Source organism: Manis pentadactyla, chromosome 5 (genome assembly GCF_030020395.1).
Source record: "Manis pentadactyla isolate mManPen7 chromosome 5, mManPen7.hap1, whole genome shotgun sequence".
NCBI classification, from domain to species: domain Eukaryota; kingdom Metazoa; phylum Chordata; class Mammalia; order Pholidota; family Manidae; genus Manis; species Manis pentadactyla.
In genome coordinates, this window is record NC_080023.1 from 162,333,631 (window position 1) to 162,356,055 (window position 22,425).

Sequence of the window (22,425 nt, forward strand, 5' to 3'; positions counted from 1 at the left end):
ATTATGCATGTGCATAAGAAAAGAAAGATTTTTTTTACCACCCTCAAGGACCAATTTTCACCTCTTGTGGGTGGTAGCATCCGCGTTAAGAATGCACACATGAGCTTTCAGCCCTTATCTGCAAAATGAGGATTCATGAGTGGACAAGACAGTTATTGTGAGACAACGTCTAGGACTGAGGGTGGTACTGATGTGAATAACCAAGTTGAACCATGAACCAGGGCTCCCAACGTGTTGTCCCTCCTGCACTGCAGTGGCGCTCAGGAGGGAGGACCCCTCCTCAGCCTGCAGGCACTCCGGGTCTATGCGATATTTGCCCGTGTTCTCTCTCCAGCTCAGGTGACACCATCAAGCCACCACAGGGAGAAGCCAGGGTTCCCATCCTTCAGCCTGGCCCCAGCCCAAGAGTAGCAGGACCTTGTGGACCACAGTTTCAATGCTTTCCCTCCCCTGCGAGACTCAGAATTAATGCCAAAGGGCTAGAGGGCCCCCTTGAGAGCAGCCCAGGTCTCCTGGCAGCCGGGGCCAGGCTTCCCCTCCCTCCCCCAGGTGGCCCCTGGTAGATCATCTCTGCAGACTCACGTCACATGTTCCATGTTCCAACCCCCCTGCTACCTACCCAGGCTACAGCAGAACTGTGAGGTTGTTACCTGAGGGCTAACATGGTTTCTCCCATTTTTAAAAGCCCATGCCCTCTGTGCATGAAGCTATGGATTTGATGCCCCAGCTCCTCAGAGTTTCTGGCCCCTTCTCCCCTTCCCATCGCAATCCTTCACAGTAGCTAGCAGGATCCATCTCTGCACCCGAGTTCCTAAGGAGCTCTCACTTGTTATCGATGACTTGGCCACCTGTATCCAGTCCTTCCTTCTGTCCCATCTGAGACATGCCCCTCGAGTTCATGGGAGAATCATCCAGAACACCTCTGGTGACAGGGACCTGGGTCCCTCTGTGATTCTGCCTCAGAGCAGTGCTGAGAGAACATGGGTGTGGGGTCAGACAAGGCCGGCTTCCTTGTGCCTGTAATTCCATCCATGCTACACAGTGCGTGTGAGTGGGGCTTATTGCAAAGGCAATCGCTTGGTGTCCTAAGCTGGGGATGGCTGAATATAACCTGCACAGTGAACAGTCTGATTGCCTGGCCTTCCAGAGCCACGCCTCATTAGGCACCCATTGTAGGGAGACGGCCAAGCTGCAAACTGGAAAGAAAACTGGCTTTGGGATTTTGCCTCTTTCTCTTATTTTGCCTCATAGTAGAGTGTGCTTCTCAGATTCTTGTGTTTCTTCATAGACCCTTCCCTTGCCTTTTCCTTGGGAGAGAGCTGAGAACAGAAAGAAATTGTTTTGAATCTTAGCAGGAAAGACTCAGAACAAAAAGATGAACTGGATTCTGAAAGACTGAATGAACAGTGTGGACGTGCTCTCAGCCTAGGGCTGGTTTCGGCCACGGTGCTTAGCAGCTGGGTTCCCTTTAACAAGACCCAGTTTCATTATCAAGAGAAAAGCTTGTTGTGAAGTTGAAATGTGGCCATGTGCCTAAGAACTCTTAGAAATGCCTAGAACTTAGTAGGGTATCAAGTAGGTCAGTTGGACCTGAATGTGCAACATGACAGAGGGTCTTTGAGAATATTCCAGGTAAACCATAGACTCATCCAATGTGAGCCAACAATTATTAATTGAGCAGTAATACAAACAAGTCATTATTTCAGGCACTGGAGATATGTCAGTGAACAAACCAATAAAAATCCTTGCCCTCCTGGAGTTTACTATTTAGGGACATCCCTAAATGTCCTTCTAGTTGCCAGTGAGGGGAGGGGAGAAAATGACAAAATCATAGTATATCAGTTATTCAGTATGTTAGCAGATGATAAGTGCCATAGAAAAGAAAGGAAAACAATGTCAGGAGCAAGGGGTGCTGGGGTGCCTGGGGGAGCCCCTGTGAGTCCCTGTAAGGCTTCTGGTCTGGGTGGGATGGGGGTCACTGCAAATCACGAGCGGCATCAGCCTGAGAATCAGCCCTTGAGACACACCTGGTGGTCAAGACTGGCTGGAAGGACTGAACTCTGCCTCCAAGGGAGCTGCTGACTGCTGCGATCCAGGCCAGAGATGCAAGGGCCCTCGGCCCTCCAGGTGGCCTCTGTCAAGGTTCTGGGCCCTGGGCACCTGAGAGAATAGGCTGGTGATCTGGGCCCTCCTCCATGCCCTCTAGTCCACACACCCCTGCTGGGCCCCGCTCCATGCCCTGTAGACCATAAATCCCTGCTGGGCCCCCTTTCATGCCCTATGAGTCCACAGACTCCTGCTGGGCCCCCCTCCAGTCCCTCTGAATCCACAGGCCCCTGCTGGCCCCCACTCCATGCCCTTTGAGGCCATAGGGCCCTGCTGGACAAGTCAGGAGAGAACAAAGCCCATGGATGAAGCCCTGGGCAGGAAAAACTAATACCAATCCAGGATGCTGAGGAGGCGTACAGGGAGATGACCACTTGCCACCCAGCATGGCCATCCCCACACTGGACCTTAGGAGTGTGGAGCTGGTTTAAAGACAGTAGAAGCTCTTATAAGCAGGGCTCTCTGGAGGGGGTGATTCCAGAGCTCTGGCAGGTGTAGCCTCCCATGGAACCTGAGATCTTAAAACCCACTGCTCTTCAAGGAGAGAGATTAGGGCTGGGGCCCAGCAGAGCTTCAGAGACAAGGTACCTGCCAGGCTAATATTTAAATTAACACATCTCTTCATGAGGTCCACTCCTGGAATTCCAGCCTCCCATCAAATTGCAGAACTCATGAATCCCTCAAATGCAAAGAAGGCAACTTAGAGACAGTCTTGTTAGCAGCTAAACAGCACTGGGTGTTTTGTGTGGGAGGTGGAAAGAATCATTCCATTGATTCGGATGAAGGCTTCTTCATTGAAAAATATCAAAATTTGCATGAAAGGCACTTGCTAAAGTAATAGCAATTGAAATACTCTTTGAAGTGCTCTGAATATAAATATAAATATAGAAACACCCTTATGGAGACCTGTTTGGACTGGCTTCTTGTCCTATTGCTCTACTAGTGGGTTCATTGTTAACCTGGGATGGGGTGATGGGTGGCTCAATGACTGCCTTAGGCTGCCTAACCTATAGGGGTAAGGGGGAGGCCTCCATCAGTTACTGCCTGGGTCTGGCTCTTTCCTTCACTGGCAATCCTGAGGCCCAGATTTTGCGTCCAAAGAAAGAATTCAAGAACCATGAGAGTACTCCAACAGCAAATGGAACCTTTAGGGAGAGGTGTTTTACCTTTCTCCAAACCTGGGTGCCCCTAGAGAGTTCTAACAGTGTCTCATGCCCTCTCCATCCTACATCTGTGTTGAAAGCTACCTTCTCCATTCCCTGAACCACAGTTGCCATTTCTGAATCAATGGGGTCCGTGTGCCATGACCACATCTGCCAACCTGCCTGTGGTTACTCAGAGGACTCGGTCTGTGCTGCACCAAATGGGTGGGGTGGAGCTCAAAGGCCCAGCACGGCGGGGGCTGGAGTTGGTTCCATTGCAGGCTTAAGACAAGCCCTTTGAAACAGGTGGTAAGGAAATTAACAACCAAGCCATGCATAAAGTCAATATGCAGAAAGGAAGATGGATTTAGATGGATCCCAGGAAGCTGGAAGTAACAACAATGGAGAAAGGCAGAAAGAGAGAACCTTGGTATTTATTTGACTTTCTGATAATATGTCCATAACACCAAATCACTGTTCATACACTGCCCAGCGCTGTCTGTAAAGCCATTCTGAGCCACTCTGAGGGACTTGTGTTTCTTAAAAAGTATATTGCCCTGATGAGAACATCTCATCTACATAATGATCTCACCTGGACCTTCAATGTATTTCTAGCTCTTTCCTCAGCAAACAGCCAAAGATACTGGCTGCCCCGGCTCAGTAGCTGCCTCCATGTCCCCTCCTCTCTGTGTGTCCATGGTCAATTCTTTCCCATCCACAGTCCAGCACCCTGCCCAATGTGAGCTGTGAGTTCACCCACAGTGCAGACTCCAGACCACACTGACGCAAGTGGGTGCCACTGCTCCCCAAGGCAGCCCAGCTGGTTTCGGGGAAAGCAGAACGGAATGGCGACGACTTCATTTCACTGCCACATAACTCCCAGGGGAAACCAGCCTAGGAAGCAGCTGTGTGGGCTGATAAGGGCTTCTCTGCCTTGTCACAGTCCTCAGGCACCAGCTGCAGGTAAGGGCAGGCGACAGGGGCCAGCGCCTGTGTCAGGTGTCAAGTCTTTCCCCTTGAGCCACACGCACACCCAGGCACAGCACGCAGCCGCGCTTGGCCATGCTCATGACAGAAGGGCGGACAGTCCCTCAGGAGACAGGCTGGGTTCCTCCTGCTAAAGCCCATAACAGTACCAGCCCCTCCTCACTCCTCAGAGCCAGGAAACAGTTCCCTGCAGTGACTGAGAGCACGGGCCCTGTCACGAATTAGCTGCATGACTTTGGACAAGTTGCTTAACATGTTGGTACCTCGATGTCCTCATCTGTGAAATGGGGATAATGAAGGTCCTTTCTCATAGGTCTTAATGAAGAAATGATTGAGATAATATTTAAAAAGCCATTAGAACAGTGCCTGGGACATACTAAGCATCTACTATTACTGTGAAAATGCTAAAGTCATCTATGGTTTTCCATTGCTCATAAGATAAAACAACTCTCTGCACTGTGGCCCACAGATCCTGCATGGTCTGGTCCCTGCTGTCACTTCCATGCCATCTCAATGACCAACTTGTCCCCTTGTTCTTACAGTTGGACCACACTAGCCTTCTGTCCACACCTGGTGCTGGCCCAGCATCTCCCACCATAGGGCTTGTGGACATGCAAACAGGGACATACTGCTGTGTTCACTGTAGTATTCCTAGCAGCTAGGGCACGGATTAGAGACTCAATAAGAATTTCTTGAGTGAATGAACAAAGCCTCAGTTTCAATGCCCAGGGCTGTCCTCTAGCCCCAGATTACTAAGCCCAGGGCCTGAAATTCCAGCCCCACCCCTGGTTCAATGGAAGAAGAGCTTGGAGCCTTAACCACACTATCTAGTAAGTTCCAGAATCAGTCCTTCCACCAAGGGAGGCACTGATAGTTGTGTCCAGGCGAGCTGCTGGGTTTGAGCCTGCTAATCCTTGCCTGCATGAACCAGGGGGCAAAACCAGGGTGACCTTAGAAAGATCAGGGGGGCAGTGGTCCAAGCTGAGGCTCCAAAGTAAGCTGGTCTAGAATGTGGCCATGACATCAACATTTTTAGCAAACTTCTCCTCCTCCTGGGATTTTGAGGCAGTTGGTCTTCAGGCTGTTGAGGGGAGGGGAGGTTGGTTGAGAGACTCTGCATCCAGAGGCTCCAAAAGCCATTGGCTTCCCTAAGAATCCAAGATGCAATGAAGGAATAGACGGTTCAATCTTCAAATAGGAGAAGCCCCTTCAGACCTTGGCTATGTTCCCAACTGAAGGACAATTAAAGACAGATCAGTGAGAGAGTTGGACAAGAAATAGGAATTCTGTATTGGAATTTATAGAAATGCAGTTTAGGGGACATCTAAACAGAGTATAAGAAAAATCGAGGCTTATGTGGAAGAAACATCAATGTGATATCAACATACCATGGAGTTTTCAGTCCTAAAAAGGATGGAAATTCTGACATATGCACCAACATGGATATATTTTGAGGACATTATGCTAAGCGAACTAAGACCCTCACAAAAGGACAAACACGGAATGCTTCCATTTAGGCAATACCTAGAGTGGTCAAATTCACAGAGACAAAAAAGGGAATGGCTGCCAGGGGCTGTGGGGAGTAGGGCAGGAGTAGTTATTTAATGGTACAGAGTTTGAGTTTTAAAAGATGAGGAGTCCCGGAGATGGATGGTGGCAGTCGTTGCACATTCTGAATGCATTAAACACTGAACATACACTTACACATGGTTAAGATGGTCAATTTTATTATGTGTATTTTACCACAATAAAAAGAGTGGCAAAACAAAATGTAGGACTTCTGCCACATTCTGGCCAGAAAAAAATGACAGAAATCCCAGCTAAGGCAAGGCGTAGAGAGGACACTCATATTTTTTGAGCACCTACCCAGTGCCTGGCACCATGCTAGGCTCCACAGCATACACTGTTATTAATTTAATGTGCAGACTTACACTACGAGTTAAGTATTCCTCTTTCCATCTGCTACTGGAGAGAATGGCTCAGAGCTGGGCTCTGACTCCTGTCCAAAGAACTGGTGACAAGAGGCTTGACAAGTCACCAAAGGAAGCTTTTGAGGGCAGAATTACAGAACTATCAGTTCATAAATATTCATTTTTAATCGTTATTTTCAGGCAGGGATTAGGGTTTCTAAATATTTATATTTCCATTTGTCAACTGACAGGATTTTGCTATTGATGGGAAGCCTCAGAGGGAATAGAATTCACTGTCTTAGGTTGTCACGTCCCCAAATGACCTTTCTGCTGTGTCAGTGCTTCTGGCTGCCTCCATACTAACAGTGGCCAGCAACAGCCTCCAATGGTAAATGAACCTGTGGATGCCAATATCAATTTGCAGCAGCAATAATGGAAATTATGGACATAGGTATAGAGCTTTCTTTATCATTTGCAAAGCAGAGACCCAGCTTGACCCTGACCTCAACTCTGGGTGGTGGGAGGAACAGGTGTGACACCAAATTGCAGTGTGGGAAGGAGAAGAAAGACACGGACACGCCACAACCAGAAAATGAGAGGTCAGGTCTCACGTGCACATCACTTGATTCCAAGTTCATGGCTCATGGCACCGCATGGCCCTACCTTTCATGAAAGCTGTGAGGGCAGGAACTTGTAGGCCAAGGATGACAGTGAGACCCCCCCTCACAGCATGAGTCATGCAGGACCCGGGGAGAATTCTGAGTTGAGGCTAGAGGGGTACCTTAGGGATGGTAGGGAGGAGCCCAGGACTAGGTTGGGGAGCTGCTCTCCCCCAGGATGTGGGCATGGAGGGGGACAAGCAATAGTCCAGGGAGCAAATTTGAAGGCTCAAGTCTGCACCCAAAAGTGAGTGCCTCCCTAAATCTGTGCCCTGAGCACCTCACTTGTCTCACCCTCTTCCTTCATATCTGAGCAAGAATGTAGTGACCCCAGGGGGGATTCAACTTCCATCCTGCCCTAGAAAATCCTGAAGCTTCCCTCAGGAGAGAGCATTCCTGCAATAGCCCTGCCCCATCTGGCTCAGCACCAGTTTACCTTCCCACATCAGCCTCACAGAGGCAGGGCCTGCTGTGCTTCAGGATTGCAGAGAAGGCTGGGTGTGGTCTGTGGACGAGGAGAAGCCTCCCTCAGTTAAGGGGTCAAATGTAAAATAAATGAAATCATAAAGTAATTAGAAGTAAGTCATGGTGGCTAGTGGTTTGTTCTCTGACCTGGACTTTTTAAACAAATGTAAAGGAAGAAAATGTACCTTAAAAAACAGAGCCATAGAGCTTAAAATCAGGTTTTGAAAATGCTAAAACCTACTATCAATGCTATTAAAAGGGAAACAACAAAATGATGAATATATAAATAGATATGGCAGAGAAAGTCAATTCCTTAATATAGGAAACTTTCTTACACACCAATAAAAAGGATAACACGCAAGTAGGATATATAATAAATAACAGGAAGAGGAAACTCACCAAGATACATATTGTCAGCAGGGAGAAGAGAGGTTCAATCTCATTAGAAATCAAGTCCATGTACATTTAAATTAGATATCAGGGTTTGCTTTTCTAAGTAGTAAGGATAATTCAAAATGATAACACAGAGATTTGCTGGAGTGAGGAGAAATGGAAAGTTGCATGCGGTGTTGGTGGGACTGTAAATCTCTTTTGGGGGCTGATCCCATTGCTAGACGCCTCCTGCCGTAAGTTGGTAGCGCTAGAGTGTGACGCAGAGCACAGAACCATCACAAAAGAAAACCAATAACCAAAACCAAAATCAAAACTATAGACCTGCATAGTAATTTTTAAAGAATAATATACTATACCAAGAAGAACCTCTTCTAGAAATTTAAGGATTATTACAATTAAACATCTCCTACTGTAATTAATCTTATCCATAGGTCAAAGTTCATCATCCCCAAAGATGTCAAAACGCTTTTGACACAATTCAACATCCACTTCAAAAGAAAAAGCAATATATTGGTAGTATAGGAAAGAAAGAAGGCTTTCTTAGTAAGAGGGAAAAAGCATATATTCTACCCCAAATCATTTACCGAGTATCCACCACGTGCCAGTAGGTACAATGGGAGTGAGACACAGTCCCTGCCCCTGTGGAGGTGACATTCTAGTGGGGAGAGAGGTGGCAACCAGGTAAACAGATAAATAAAAACATTAAAAAAAAAATAACTGAGTGGTAGGTGCTAGAAAGACAGTCTGACTAAGGACTGAGAGACCGATGAATAGACGGCTCCACCTCTACTGGTGAAAGAGCCAGGCGGTCCTGTAACATTCAGACACGTGCAGGGAGGTGCCTGCTCAGACCACACTGCCCTCCAAACGCAAACACTCGGGATTAAACCAGTCGGCAAACGGCAGCAGCCACAAGTAAGGCAGCATGTGAGTGTATAAAACCTGCACAACTCTTTTGACAAAAAATGTGAAAGTTCTACAAATTAAAATAGCTCCAGAATCCAAAGACTGGGTTTTGCCAACAGCAAACTATCACAATGGAGGGGAAAATTGCATCCCAATTACACTAGAAAACTGCCATAGACAGGGCTGAAAAGATATGAGATTGCAGGATGGAGGATGCAAATACTCCCGCCCTGCAGGGGAGAAATGGCAATCCCAAATTCCAGGAGCAAGAGAGACATTTTAAGTTGATTTAGTGCAAAACTGTCTCCAAATGCCATCAGGAAAGAATCTCCCTCACACTGACTAACCCTCATATACTTAAGAGCCTCATATCAACAAATATTCTTTCCCCAGCAGAACTCTGAAAACCTTAACCTCTCCAGGCCACGGCTGGTTGCTTGTTGTGACAGTGATCAATGGCTCCATTATGTAGATTTGTTTTTTGCTCCATTTTTTCTACCAGACAGTCTAGTTGCCTGTCTGGAGCACACACGCCAGGGAGGGCCTGGCCCCACACATGGTGGCCTCTCTGGGAGAAGTCCACACCAAACCCTCACTCTTCCGCTGGTCCTTTCTGAAGGGGAAGTTTTAGGAGATGCAGTGGTTATAAGCCCAGACTTTTGTGTTGGACAAACATGAAGTGGAAATAAGAAGCTTCTGAGCAGACTGGGGCAAAAAAGTCCAGACAGGAGGAGCAGCCTGAGGAAAGACTCCAAGTCATGGAGGCCTGGGGAGTCTGAAGAATGGTGAGAAATTCTGTGCAGGGGAGTACATGGTGGGGAGGTGAGGCCGAACAGAGAGTGAGGGTCAGATAGTAAAGGGCCTTGAAAGGCACCATAGAGGGGTCAGGCTCTCTGATGGGAGCAGTGGGAAGCCAACTCGGGAATTAAACGAGAGTGACATTATCGTGCTTTCCTTTTAGAAAGAACACAGTGGTGATCGTTTGAATCTGTGCAAAGAGAAGACACATAGCAAGGGAAGGAGCACGGCATCAGCTGCTTGTCTCTCAGTTCATTTCGCAATTACCTCCTTTCCTTGATAAGTTGGATGAATGCCATTTTTACCACTGGGTTGCCTTCTCTGCAAAGCCCTGCATTTCAGTGTGCATGAGGCCATCAGAGAGAGCTTCTAAGGGCATTAATGGTAAATATCCCTCATGTGTACCTGAACAGCCTTCACCAGAAAGACTCACAGGCAACAGCAGTCAGGCACAGGGTGGAGTTGCATGCAGAGGCATAGAAAGCCAAGGAGATCTGCCTGTGAACTCAGGTGGGCTCATGGCACAACACCAGAAATCCTCAGACAGGGGGCCCACCAACGAGTCCCAGTCTAGCGTTCCTAAGGGAAAGAGAGATAGATGGTCAAGTCATTGTCTCTCTGGGCAGATGCTAGTCTACTGTCCCTTATTATACTCCCAGGACACACATGCGTGCATGCATGTATCCACACACATGCATGCATGTGTGCTGCTCCCCACCAAGTTATTTATAACATCAACTTATATTCTTCCTTAAAATTCATGTACCAAGGCTACAGATCCAGATTCACCCTTGACACCTCTTTGGCCAGCTCCATAGAACTCCCTTCAGACCCCTGCCTCTTACAACACCTTTATCTTGACCCCAACAGAAAGGGTGTTACCCTACCAGCTTGCCATTCACACTCTCGGCTCTGAACCACTTGCCTGTCCCAAGTGGGAACAGCATCATCTACTCTGCTTTTGTGGGATTGTAAGGATGAAATGTCACCGTAGATTTGTGGGCATTTTTGGTGCTTTTCAAGCCTTACCATGCATCAACCCAGCCTCTGATCCAGTACATCTGGGGTGGGGCTGAGGTTCTACATTTCTAATACATTCCAAAATGATCCATGGACAGCCGTTGGCACAGAGGTTGTAAATACTAATAGGCTCTGAGGTTCGAGTTCTTTGTATCAAATTGAAAGTGCCACTGGACTTGAGATAAATGACCTAGCCCTAAAATCCTGTGCCACCACCTGTCAGCCCCATGACTGTCCATGAGATATTTCCTAGCTCTGAGTCTCAGCTCTCCATCTGTAAATAATGCCTGTGGAAGGCATGGCAGAAGATCTAGGACTATGGCAATAAAGATTAGGGGCTTTGGAGAAGAGGGAGAAGAAGTGGAGAAGAAAGAGGAAGCCAGAATGAAATGGTGGCAGTAGTGTGATTATTATCTGCAATAATAACAATATAGGCAGAACTGGTAATGATAATGTCACAAATCCTGCAGCATCAAGAGTAGCAGCATTTAAAAGAGCATCATCCTAAGTAATAGCACAGGAATGGGCACAGGGGTCCCACCTGTAGCAGGGCAGATGCTCTCAGCAGCAGAGCAGCAGAGGTGGGGGCCGAATGGGAGAGGAGCAGATGCTGTCTCCCTCTCTGGTTAAGGATCCAAACTCAAGGCAAACTGCCTGAATTTAAATCCAACTCTTCTACTTACTAGCTGCGTGACCTTGGGAAAGTAGCTTAATGTTTCTGTGTCTCCGTTTCTTTGTCTGTATAGTGGCACCTACCTTTGGGTTGGGAGTGAAGATTGCATGAGTTTGTATATACAAAGGAAAGGCCAGAGGGTAGGGGAAGGGCCAGGCTCCTGGAGACGAGACTTACTCTAGATCCAGAGAAGGCTGCTAGCATAGACTCCCGTTCCACCAGGGCTGCAATGCCTGGCTGCACCATGGTAGGAGGAATTATATCTAGGGGAAGCCCCTTTTTTCCCACCTTAACAGCCTTCCCTATGGAGTCTCAGGGCGTTGGGACCTCCGCAGGGCATTTGGGAAGCTGCAGGCTCAGCTAGAACCCACTGGCCTTTGCCTTGGCTGAGCAGAAAATGGGAAGAAAAGTCATGATACACAGGAGGAGAAATATTTGAAGTATCAGCCAACGTCCTTTTGCCCTTCTGTGGTTTCCCCTTTCTCTTTTGCGTGGAGGAGTTTCAGAAAGTAATCAACTCTGTACTTGTTGATCGCCTCAAAGGAATAGTGCAGCAGGTAGAAATAATCTAATTTTACAAAATCATTAAGATTTTCCCACTTTGGGAAGTTGGAAGAAGGCGTAAGTCCTTTATCCTTATTTCCCCTGATGTTCTGCTCATGGCAGGGGAATCTGGGCTATACAAAGAAGGAAATACTCTTGTTCAGATTTTCCTGCCATGAGCTGAGCAAAGGAGAAATAAAGGCGGAGAACATCTTTTAGTAGAGCCGACAGCTGACGACAAAGTGTGTTTTGCAAAGCGTCAGGTACCTAGGCAGCGCATGTGGGGAAAAGAATGTCAGAGCCACGAGGGGAGGGACTGCGGCCGTCTTGTTCTGGGGCTGGAATAGTGGGAGGCGTAGAGTGGGCACGGGATGAACGGCTCATGAATATATTGGAGTTCAGTTCTTTTCTCAGTCCTGATGTCAATTTTCTGAATGCCTCTGAGCAGATCACTTTCATTTTCTTGGCTTCAATCCTTCATCTCACATTGGCAATCCTTTCAAGCTTGAGCGTTTTCTCTCCTGATGTCCTATTTTACTTTTTCTTTGCAACCTGATACTCTCCTTTTCATCACATGTTCACTGATTTTCTGTCTGCCCAGTAGACTAAATGCTCCATGTGAGGCTGTAACGTGTCATCCTGCTCAACCCCGTCTTCCCAACACTTAGCACAGAGCCTGTCACGTATCTGCACTCAGTGAGTATGAGTTGCATGAAGGGAGGAATGGATGGGCTCTATTTTCTTAAATCACAGGAGGCACCATAGGACAGTGATTAAGAAAAGGGCTACAGGTTCAGACTGCCTGTGTCTGAACTTCAGTCTTAACCACTTACTGGCTTCGTGACCTTCTGCAAGTTGATTAACTCCTTAAAGCTCAGTTTCCTCATCTGTACAATGGGGTTATTAATGGTCTTCACCCCATAGGATTGTGAAAAGACTGACTAAGATAATTCACGCAAAACTCTTGGGATAGTCCTGACATATAATAAGCACTCACTACTTTCCAGCCATTACGTGAGGACTGCTGTCACGTAACAATTATCTAGGTAACCAAGAGGAAAATGAAATTCTTTGTGAGTTCCAGACGTGAATTGGCAGAAGTGACGTTGAGTCAGCGCGCCCTCACCAGCCTCCAAGGTGGCCACGCCACACTTTGTGCTTCTGCTGGGCCGTCCGCACCTCCTTTTCGCCACTTGGAATTTCATATTCATTTCTAACGTGCATGCCTTTGCCTCTGTCTTTTGGACTCTCATCTCTTCAGTGCGTCAGACCTCCCTGGTCTCATGGCTGCCATCCCCTCCTCCCTCCTTCCTGTTCTAGCCAAGTACCTCTGGGCCCCGGCCTGAGGTGCCTCTCTATCTATAATGGACTTCCCACTTTCCTCCAACCGACTAACTTCTGCTCATTGTTCAGGACCTGGGTCAGGCCCCTTTAATACAGGAAGATTTCTCTGAACCCCTAGGATCATGAACCCCACGGCAAACTTCTATTCCTTTCCCTGCAGCAATACAAGAATCCTGGACATCAGGACAGAAAATGAAAACAAAGAGAGACTAGTGGGAGGCCTGCTGGTAGGCATGACTCAACTGACGATGACACCCCATCACACAGTCCTGTAGGGAGACCTAACTCCCGGACCCAAATTTGGAGCAGCCACGCCCAGGCTTCCCAGATCTTCCCACGCTGCCATTCCTAGAGCTGCCCGAGCCTGCGCGGGGCACCTGGGACTCATGCTCTCAGTCCACCTCTCCTTCATGTTCGTAAAGGGGAGTTAATAAGCCAGGTACCTCCTGCCTTGGCCACGGCCCTGGCTGGGTGATTGAGAAAATGAAATAGACTGGCCAAGGCTTGATGCCCCTAAATTGTAATTTCAAGGTAATTTGAACTCCCTTCCTCTTGGGGATGGACGGAAAAGCCGAAGTCTCCTGGAATCAGTGTGTAGAAGTCAACAAAGAATTAAGGTGCCCTCTTGCCTTCCTCCAAAGCCTGTGTGAGACCGTCAGGATAATCAATTTCACAATTCGGTAAAGCTGATTGGAACGTGATTACAAAGCTAGCCAGCACATTCCGTCTGGGCTTTTAAAAGGCCTATTGCAGAGGAAGAAAGCGCAGGGTATCTGGCTATCCACAGCTTGCCCACCAAAGCTAAGGACTCCCGTCACTTCCTAAGGTTCAATCCGTTGCTCCCCTGAATTCCAGAGCCAATCTTGCCTGACGCCTACAGTGTGGGTGTGGGTGGTGAGCAGTCCTCTAAGAGCTGAAGTTAGACCTCAGCAGATGGGTTTTGGACCAAGCTACACATGAGGGCTGATTAAGGAAAACCTTAGACTTCACTAGTGCCCTCTGCTGGGCTCCTGCGTCAGTCTCCACATCCCACTCTCCAGCTCCCTGGGGGTCTGGATCCTTGCTCTAAATTGCTCTGCCACCTCCTCCAGGTGATGGAGCCCTGTCCTCTGAAATGACTGACCTCCCGGCACTAAGCTGCAACAGACCGTGGCCAGTAGACCATGAAGACCCAGGCCTTCTGTGCACCCACCATATGCCTGAGCCTCAGGCCTGCCTAGACTGGTTGGTCCAAGAGAGTTCCCTTTCTCATGAGGCCCTGGATTGAGGGTCTGTGAAACAGAAAGCAGGTACCTGGGGAACTGGGTCCAAGCACACTGAGATCCCAATAGGAAAAAGGAAGGTGGTTACACAGCAAACTGCAGTAAAACCCCAGGAGAAGGTCCCCAAAGTGGGGAGAGAATGGGCCCAGTTGGTGCTGGGCTCCTGCTGTAGCCTCACACACCACTGATCAGGCTTTGTCTTGAGTCTGTTTGCCCTCTGGTTCTCACACTGGATTCCGTGACAGCAGGGTCTGTGTGTCTAATTCATTGCATATCACAGATTATTACATTAGTTGGCTCATGGCAGGGGCCTTTGGAGTCACTGTAGGATAACACTTCCATGATCTCTTTTAAGTTAGGCCTGGAGAAATGGTTGCTTTGGGCAATGAGATGTGAGTAGAAGTGACCCACTGTATCCAGGTAGATACCTTAAGAGCCTGAGCCCAAACTGTCCCTTTCTTTTCTCTTTGGCATGACATCTGATAATGTTCGGCATGGGGCTGCTCAGTCAGCCTGGGAAGTGACTGCTTCCCTGTTGACCCACAGTGAAGTACCAGTGAATGGGTAGCCTAGCCTAACCTGATAGAGCGCTCAATAAATAGTTCAGGGAGAGCGTGGGGGAAAAGGAGAGAGGGAAGGAGGGAAAAAGAAGTAAATGACTACATTAGTCTTCAGCTCCCTTTGGAGCTCAGTTTCCAGTTTAGACAGTTGGGAACTAAGGTTTTTCTACTGGGCTCCCTTGCATCTCCAACATTCTGGGAACCTGAGAATACTCAGACACAAGATCCATGCAAAATTTTATTTCCCCAAATCTAATGCACAGCATAGTAATATTTATAGAGAAAGGTGGCAGAGAAACAAGGCAGGAAACAAAGCAATTGTTAACTTTTTTGGTGAGATATCCAAGCCATAAAGATTTCATTCGATTCCCTAATAAATGGCTAATGAAAAATAAGACCCTTTGCTATTTTACCTACTTTCTGAACATTAGAATCAACTTGGCTTTCCAAGCTTTGCACCCCATTTACATTAATTAGGAAGTTCCCTATTAAGGGAGGCTTTTAATGGGCTGTTATTGCAGATGATTTGATGGGTGAGTTACATTGTTCTGTTTAATAGCACATAAAATGACATCATAGAGGACATTTTGATAAAATTGAAGCTTTCGTGGACTGGGGCTGAGATGGCCTTTGCTGTGGGACTGGGCTTCAGGAAGATTCTCTGAGTGAAGTGGCTCTTCTGTCTCCTTGGACAAGTGCTTGTTCTAAAGCACCCAAATGTTTGTGTCTCCAGAAGCCCACACTGTCCCCTGCCTGGGTACACCCCCTGGCTGACTTTCTACATCCCTGTACAGCACTTGGCAATCTCTCTCGTGGGTCCTTGTGGACAAGGCAGAGCAATCTTGGAATTGGGATAGAAGGAACAGATTTCAGAAGGACAGAATGCCTGGGCCAGATGGAGAGTGCCAGGTCTGTCCAGGAAAAGAAGGGAGGCAGGATTTGAATATATCTAGGGGAAAAGGAGAGAGGGCACAATGCTTGGGAAAGGTGATGCCTGCAGAGCTTTAGAAGAGGTTGCAAAGACAGATCAGGCAGAACAAGAGAATGTCCACACATAAAGGCAATCGGTCATACAGAAAAGAGCACAGTGGGGTGAAGGGAACAGGTGTCAGAGCTGTCCTAGAAGAGGAGCCAGAGGGGGCTGGGATGACACCCAGATGGAGTCCTGTAGGGCAGTGACTGCAACCCCAGTTGTCTTTATCCTCAACCGTGCCATGCATAAATGGTCTCACCCACAGGTGTTCTTGAAGGTTTTCAGTCATCCAGGCATCCAACCTGCATATTTGCTCCAGGGATCCCACGTATCCATTTAGAATGAGAATAAACAGATTCAGGAGGCAGTGTGGTGTGGAGCTTAGGTGTGTGAGCACTGGAGTTACACCTGGGTGCAAATCCCAGCCCTCCTGATAAACAACAGTCCTGTGTTTTGGGCCCAGTCAGTTAAGCTCTCAGTTTCCTCAACTGAAAAACCTAACAGCTTGTATGGTCGTCAGAAGGACTAGGCCATTCCTGATATCTAAAATGTGCTCAGTACATGTGAGTGATTACAAGTACAATTAAATAAATTCAGGCTGTTTGAAATACTAGCAATTCGGACAGAGTACAGGACTTCTGACACTGGAGACATTCAGAAAAGCAAAGGACCACTGCAGAGCAACAGATATGAGGTCTCTGATCTGAGCGACCCTTGAATGATGCATTCAGCAGTGATTTTTTGAGACTGGACGTTCTGGCTTCATTGGTGCCTTGACTAGTTGCTATAATGTGTGGCTCAAGTGACTGTGAGCATCAGGGGCTCATGCAATTCTCTTCTTGCCAGGCTGGCAGAAGGACACTGCTAAGCAGAGACAGACAAAAAACAACCCTTTTGTTTGGACCACCCTGGCTGATAACCTTGAAGCAATTAACTCACCAGAGAGCCTCTGTTACATCTGAGAGGTCAAGATGATGGTGAAGCAGTTGAGTTCCAGGACTACAGAGAGAATAGCCAGTCTCAGGCCCTTGTTCCTGCAGTGTTTGGTATGCGCCCAAGAACTCAATAATGTTACCTTCCATTACTCATGTTATAGGAAAATACAGACTAAATGCAAGCAGGTTTAATTTTATCCTCATATTACCACAATATCAGATTTAGGACAAAGGCCCTCCATGCTGTCAGAATCTATCGAGCATCTTGAGTTTAGGTCATCACATGGCACTGGGTGACCAGCAACAGATACTGATCAGATAAGGTGGCAAGGGACCCAGACATCATGTCACAGCAGGAATAACTTGAAGAATTCTCCAAGAAGAGAAAATTTTGTTGCTGTGTGATTTGGCTGCATTCTAATAATCAAATGACAGTTATATTGAGGGATTATATGCATTCTTTTTAAGGAGCATCAGTGGGTGGAGGAGAGCGAGGCAGATACAACTATAGTAATGGAAGCCTTACCAGTCTGGGTTTGACATGGGCCACATGGTCAAAATCGGGTTGCTGCCTTGCAATGGCGGAAGTTGCCTTCACTGTGGAGATTCAAGCTAGATGTGGATTGACTCATCAAATGCTATGGAGCATGGACCAGCACAGGGTCAATGACAAGAGCTGGGAATACAAAGATGAATACGATTTGGTTCTTGCTTTCTAGGAGTTTACTCTCAAGTGGAGAGGACAGACCCATAGGCAAGTACTTAAATCAATGAGGTGTGACACACATAAGAGGAGCGATGTGTCTGGGATTGTGTCAAGGCAAAGAGGTGACAGAGTGAAGAGGGAGGCAAGTGGGAGGTCGAAGAGCTCTGGCAGGTGGGTGGTCCTGGAGCGCGAATCAGGACTCCGATGGGTAGGCAAGGGTGGGAGAAGGCTGAATCTCTCCCGAAGGAAACGACGTATGAAACCACACGAGACTATAGAAGAGCATGAGGACTGCTGGAAGTTTGGCATCGCTACGGCACAGGCCGAAAGGTAGGGCTGAGAGAGATGAGGACAGAGTCTTGCAGAGCTAATAGTATTGGGGGGGTGGGGAGGACATGGTTACAGTTCATCTGTGGCTCAAGTTGTCTCCCTGGAAAACCACTGTAAGAATCCAAAAAAATTAATTATGGTTGGCTATCTAAAGCATGGAGGAAAACTTGAAGAATTTGATGACCCTCTGAATGTAGAGTGAGGGAAGAGCTGAAGATAGGCTAGCTGCCAGGTTCCTAGGGGACCATGTCTTGGGGACACTTGAAAGGAGCTGAACTGAGTAGTCTAAAGGGGAGAGGAACATTTCATTGATTGGAAATCTATTGTATGCCAGATATCTTCATAACAACCCTGCGAGGTAAGAGTTATTACCTTCATTGCAGATGAGGAAATTGAAGCTATTTTATGTGTCCAAGATCATAGCGCTGAGGCCAGATTTGACCCAGAAGTGTCTGCATTCGAAAAACCATGCTTTTCCCATAAGATCCTCTAAGTTCTTTTTTCACTCAAGATTTCAGGATTCTGAGCACACAAGCTAATTCTTGTCTGTTCAAAATTGAAATAAGGCAAAGTTTGGTGGAAGTAATCTGACTTTATACCCAGCATGGCTATATACACTTTCCACTTTAAATACATTCATATAGGATATAAGCAGTATCTATAAATATCTTTCCAATAAAAGTGAGGCCATGTATTTCTGAGTGATAATACCGTGCTTCGGGCAGTGATATAAACCAGGACGCTGAAGGCCAAACAACTTTAGCTGGCCCCGAGATTCAATAAGTTAAAATACATTTTGGAAGAGAGCTTCAGGCCAGACCTGTTTTTTCCTCGGCAATTATATGGAGACACCTTATTCAGCACAAGCAGGCTGGTTACAGAGTGTGCATTTCTGTTTAAAGGGGCACCAATAAGTTACAGAGGCAAGAATCTGATCTGAATTTAAACTTGAGAATCAGAATTAGGGAACTGGGTTTTTTGTTCTGGTTTTATTTTATTACTTGGAAGTATCTGTAAACAAAAAACACCTCATTAACATATGCTTTCCTCCTACTGAAATACCATTTCCTCCAACATTTTTCATTTGGAAACTTCCTATAGACCAGTGGTTCTTAACTGGGGGAGATTTTGTTCCCAGGGAACATTTGGAAATATCTGGAGACATTTCTGGTTGTCCCAACTTAGGGAAATGTGGAGGCATCTACTAATAAAGGCCATGTCCTTTAGCCCCTGCCACAAAGAATTATCTAGTCCAAAATGTCAATAGCTGTGAAACTGAGAAATCCTGCTATGGGGCTTTCCCTGATTTTCAAAATCCATTAGATCCCCATGACAGATGTTTTCATAGCAACTCAAAGTCTTGTTTCCTAGCACTCAGCACACTTCATGGTGTTACATCAATTTGTGTGATATTCATCTAATGACCTTTTCTCCTGCTCAAATAACAACTCTGGGAGGGTAGGGACAGCATTTGTTTTCCTTCTCTCTGGATCCAGGTAACAAGTACAGCACCTGGCACATAATAGGTGATCAATAAGGAGCTGATGAAAGAACCAGTGAATAATGAAAGTTGGAATGCAATTAACTGGTGGGTTGCATCTCTGAAATTATCTTCATTTCCACCATTTCAGTTGGGAAAATCAATGGAAAATACAAATGGATTGATTAATTGATGAATTAAAAGTATAAGCCAGGACTCATTTTTCAGCCTGGTGCTACAGGTGAAATGTCTTGCCCCGGGTATCACTGATTAAGTCATACATGTTGAAAATGGACTTAAAGGCCCTGCTGCATAATTAAACGTTGTAGGATTTCTCCCTCGTTTTTTTTTAGGGTACTAAAATTAACCAAAGTAAATGCCATGCGGTAGCCAGCTTCTGAGTGGGCCCCTGATGGTCCCTGTCTCCTGGCATTTACACCCACATGTAGTCCGCTCTCGCTTCCAAGCCTAGGTCATGTGATCATGTGATTCTTCCTCCTCTTTCTTGCATCACTCACTCTGATAGAAGCCATCTGTCATGTCTTGAGAAAAGACCCATGTGATGAGGAACTGAGGCCCCCTACCAGCTGTGTGAGTGCACCATCTTGGAAACAGATGCCCCAGCCCCAGTCAAGCCTTCAGATGATATGGCCCAGATGACCTGGGACCACAACCTCAGGACACCCTGAGCTGGAACCTTTTAGCTCAGTCACTCTCAGGTTCCTAACACTCATAAGCTGTGTAAGATGATACATGTTTGTTTTCATGGTAGTGTTTTTTAATAAAATAAGAATTAAAAGCAATTATCCTTTCAAGTGTAAGCTCTGAGCTCCCTCAACCCAGGGAAGAATTAAAGTTTCTATTTACTAGTCTTTAACTCCACCTCACAGAGAGGGTGGAGGAGACTTCTGTGCTGCAGCAGGAACAGGAGAGGGAGGTACCAAGACACTGAACACAAGTGTAGGAGCCTGGAACGCCAGAGCAGGATTACCTGAATTGCAAAGACGCAAACATGATTCCCTGGTGGGGGGAACCCCTTAGGATTGAGACATTCTGAACACCAAGCTCAGCAGCCTCAGGAATTAGAGCCCCAGTTAATGTCCTGGTTACTGAGCTGGTGATGTGGGAGTGCACACCATCAGCAGAGTTCAAGGCCACCTTGGTCCTGAACAACTCACAGCTCAGAGGCAACTCGGTCCAAAGACCAGAGGCCCTGCACAGACCTTCCTTAGTGAGTGGGTCAGTCTGTGGTTTTCCTAAGACCCTAAAGATTGGGAGGAGGGAATGCAGGGGCGACGGCATGGATGAGCAGCCAGCCACACTGGTAGAAGTTGAGATGTTCTGTTAGATTCAGTAAAGTAGAAGAAACCTGAAATGTCTTGCCCCGGGTATCACTGATCAAGTCATACATGTTGAAAACGGACTTAAAGGCCCTGCTGCATAATTAAACGTTGTGGGATTTCTCCCTCGTTTTTTTTAGGGTGGTGCGCATAAGCATGTCAATCACTGGTGATACAGTCTAGGCCCTTCCCACTAGAAGAGCTTCTACTTGTCTGATGTCCTCCGTGTGTCAACAACAGATTGCCAAGGGCTCCACTGGATGCCTAGTTCTCTTCCTGACGGGAGGTGGCCACAGTCGGGCACACTGCCCTCGCCACCGCCCGTGTCTGGCTTGGCCCACCAGCCCCCCACCTCCTCTTGCTCTCTAGCAGCTCTCAGATGGCTCTAGTCCATTCTCATATGTGCCACTCTCCACCATCACGGTTAATTTGTTCTCAACAGGCTGTACATTTTCCCTCATATTTTGCTTCCCTTTCAGCTTATTCCAACAGAGACAATCTTACTTAAATTCATTCAGTTCTAAGACAAACACCCCTTCCCCTACCCTTCCTCAGACCTCGCATGAAATGTCTTTATTCCCTCCCTCTGTTCTAGCTGTGAGTCAACTAAGGACCTGAAAGGTAAGAGAGCTTTTACCTGTATCAAGACAAAGGGGAACAAAGTAAAATATGTTTTTGACAAGAAAATAGAGGTTGAGTTTTCTTCTGGAGGAGGGCATTTATGAATCCTTCTTCTGATGCTTTTTTTAAAAAAAAAGTTACTTCACATTTTTTTTTAGTTTAATCCACACATGCATCTTTAAAAAAAAGTAACTATTTCTCAGGGACCCACAGAAACTTGGTTTAGCACAGGAAGAAGGGAATGCTATACAGAGTCAGAAAAATTAGGTTTGGTTTCTAGAAAAAAATTGCACCATAATGAAAACTGCTTAGTTTTCTCTGTAGCCCCTAAGATTCAGGCTTTACAATATAATGATAGGAAGATGCTTGCATGGTCCCTGGAAACCTGGAGGGGATGGCATTCATATGCAAGAGCTTTGAGGAACTTTCTTGAGGTGCGATGCAGATGTACAGGATTGAAAGGGTCACGGGTGGCAAACAGTTCAGTCAGTTCTGCTGTAACCCTTATTTTGAAAATGCAAACTTGTATATTAGGGAATTTGAACACACCACATGTTTGATCACGTGTCATTTCATATAAGATAAACATTAGGTGAGCAGAAAACTGCATCCCAATGAGCCGACTCACATAGGAATACTTTTGAAATATATTTTTTTCCTTGAAATACCTTTTCCACTTCATTTCCTGGACCCTGGTCTCTCTTGGGCACCTTATCTCATGGACAGATCCTTGTTAGTCTCATTCGATTATTCTGCCTCAAATTCTCCACCTCCACAGTCCATCTGTCCTGAGGCTCAGTCCCAGGAGCTCCCCATCCTACCTACATGAATGGCCTACGATCTCCAGTTTCAAAGATGCAGTTTCCCTCTATAGGCTGACTCCCCAATTAAAGTTTCCATCCTTGACTTCTTCCCTGAACTTCAACATCTCATCCAAAATATCTGAAACTTAGAATTTCCTAAATCTAAATTCTAGATCCAAAATTTAAAACATCTTAAATATAAATCCTAGTCTCTTCTCTGAAACCTGCTCCTTTCACCATCTCTCTCATATCAGCTGATGGAAATTCCATCCTTCTATTAACTCCAGAACACTTGGAGTCATCTTTGATTCCTTTCATTCTCGCACATCCAGAATCTAGTCTAGTACTAAATCTACTGGCTCACCCGCAACACAGATCTGGAACTCCACCACTTCTCACCGCTCCATCCTGCCTTGGTCTGTGACGCCATCATCTTTTACTGTATTACTGCAGTCGCCTCCTAGGCAGT

The 22,425-nt window shown here is 46.6% G+C and overlaps 1 protein-coding gene across 16 annotated transcripts in view; it reads right to left on the minus strand.

Moving 5' to 3' along the window:
• The window catches only part of PTPRT (protein tyrosine phosphatase receptor type T), a 1,028,419-nt gene that overhangs the window by 303,085 nt on the left and 702,909 nt on the right, over positions 1-22,425 (minus strand). The window lies entirely within an intron of this gene.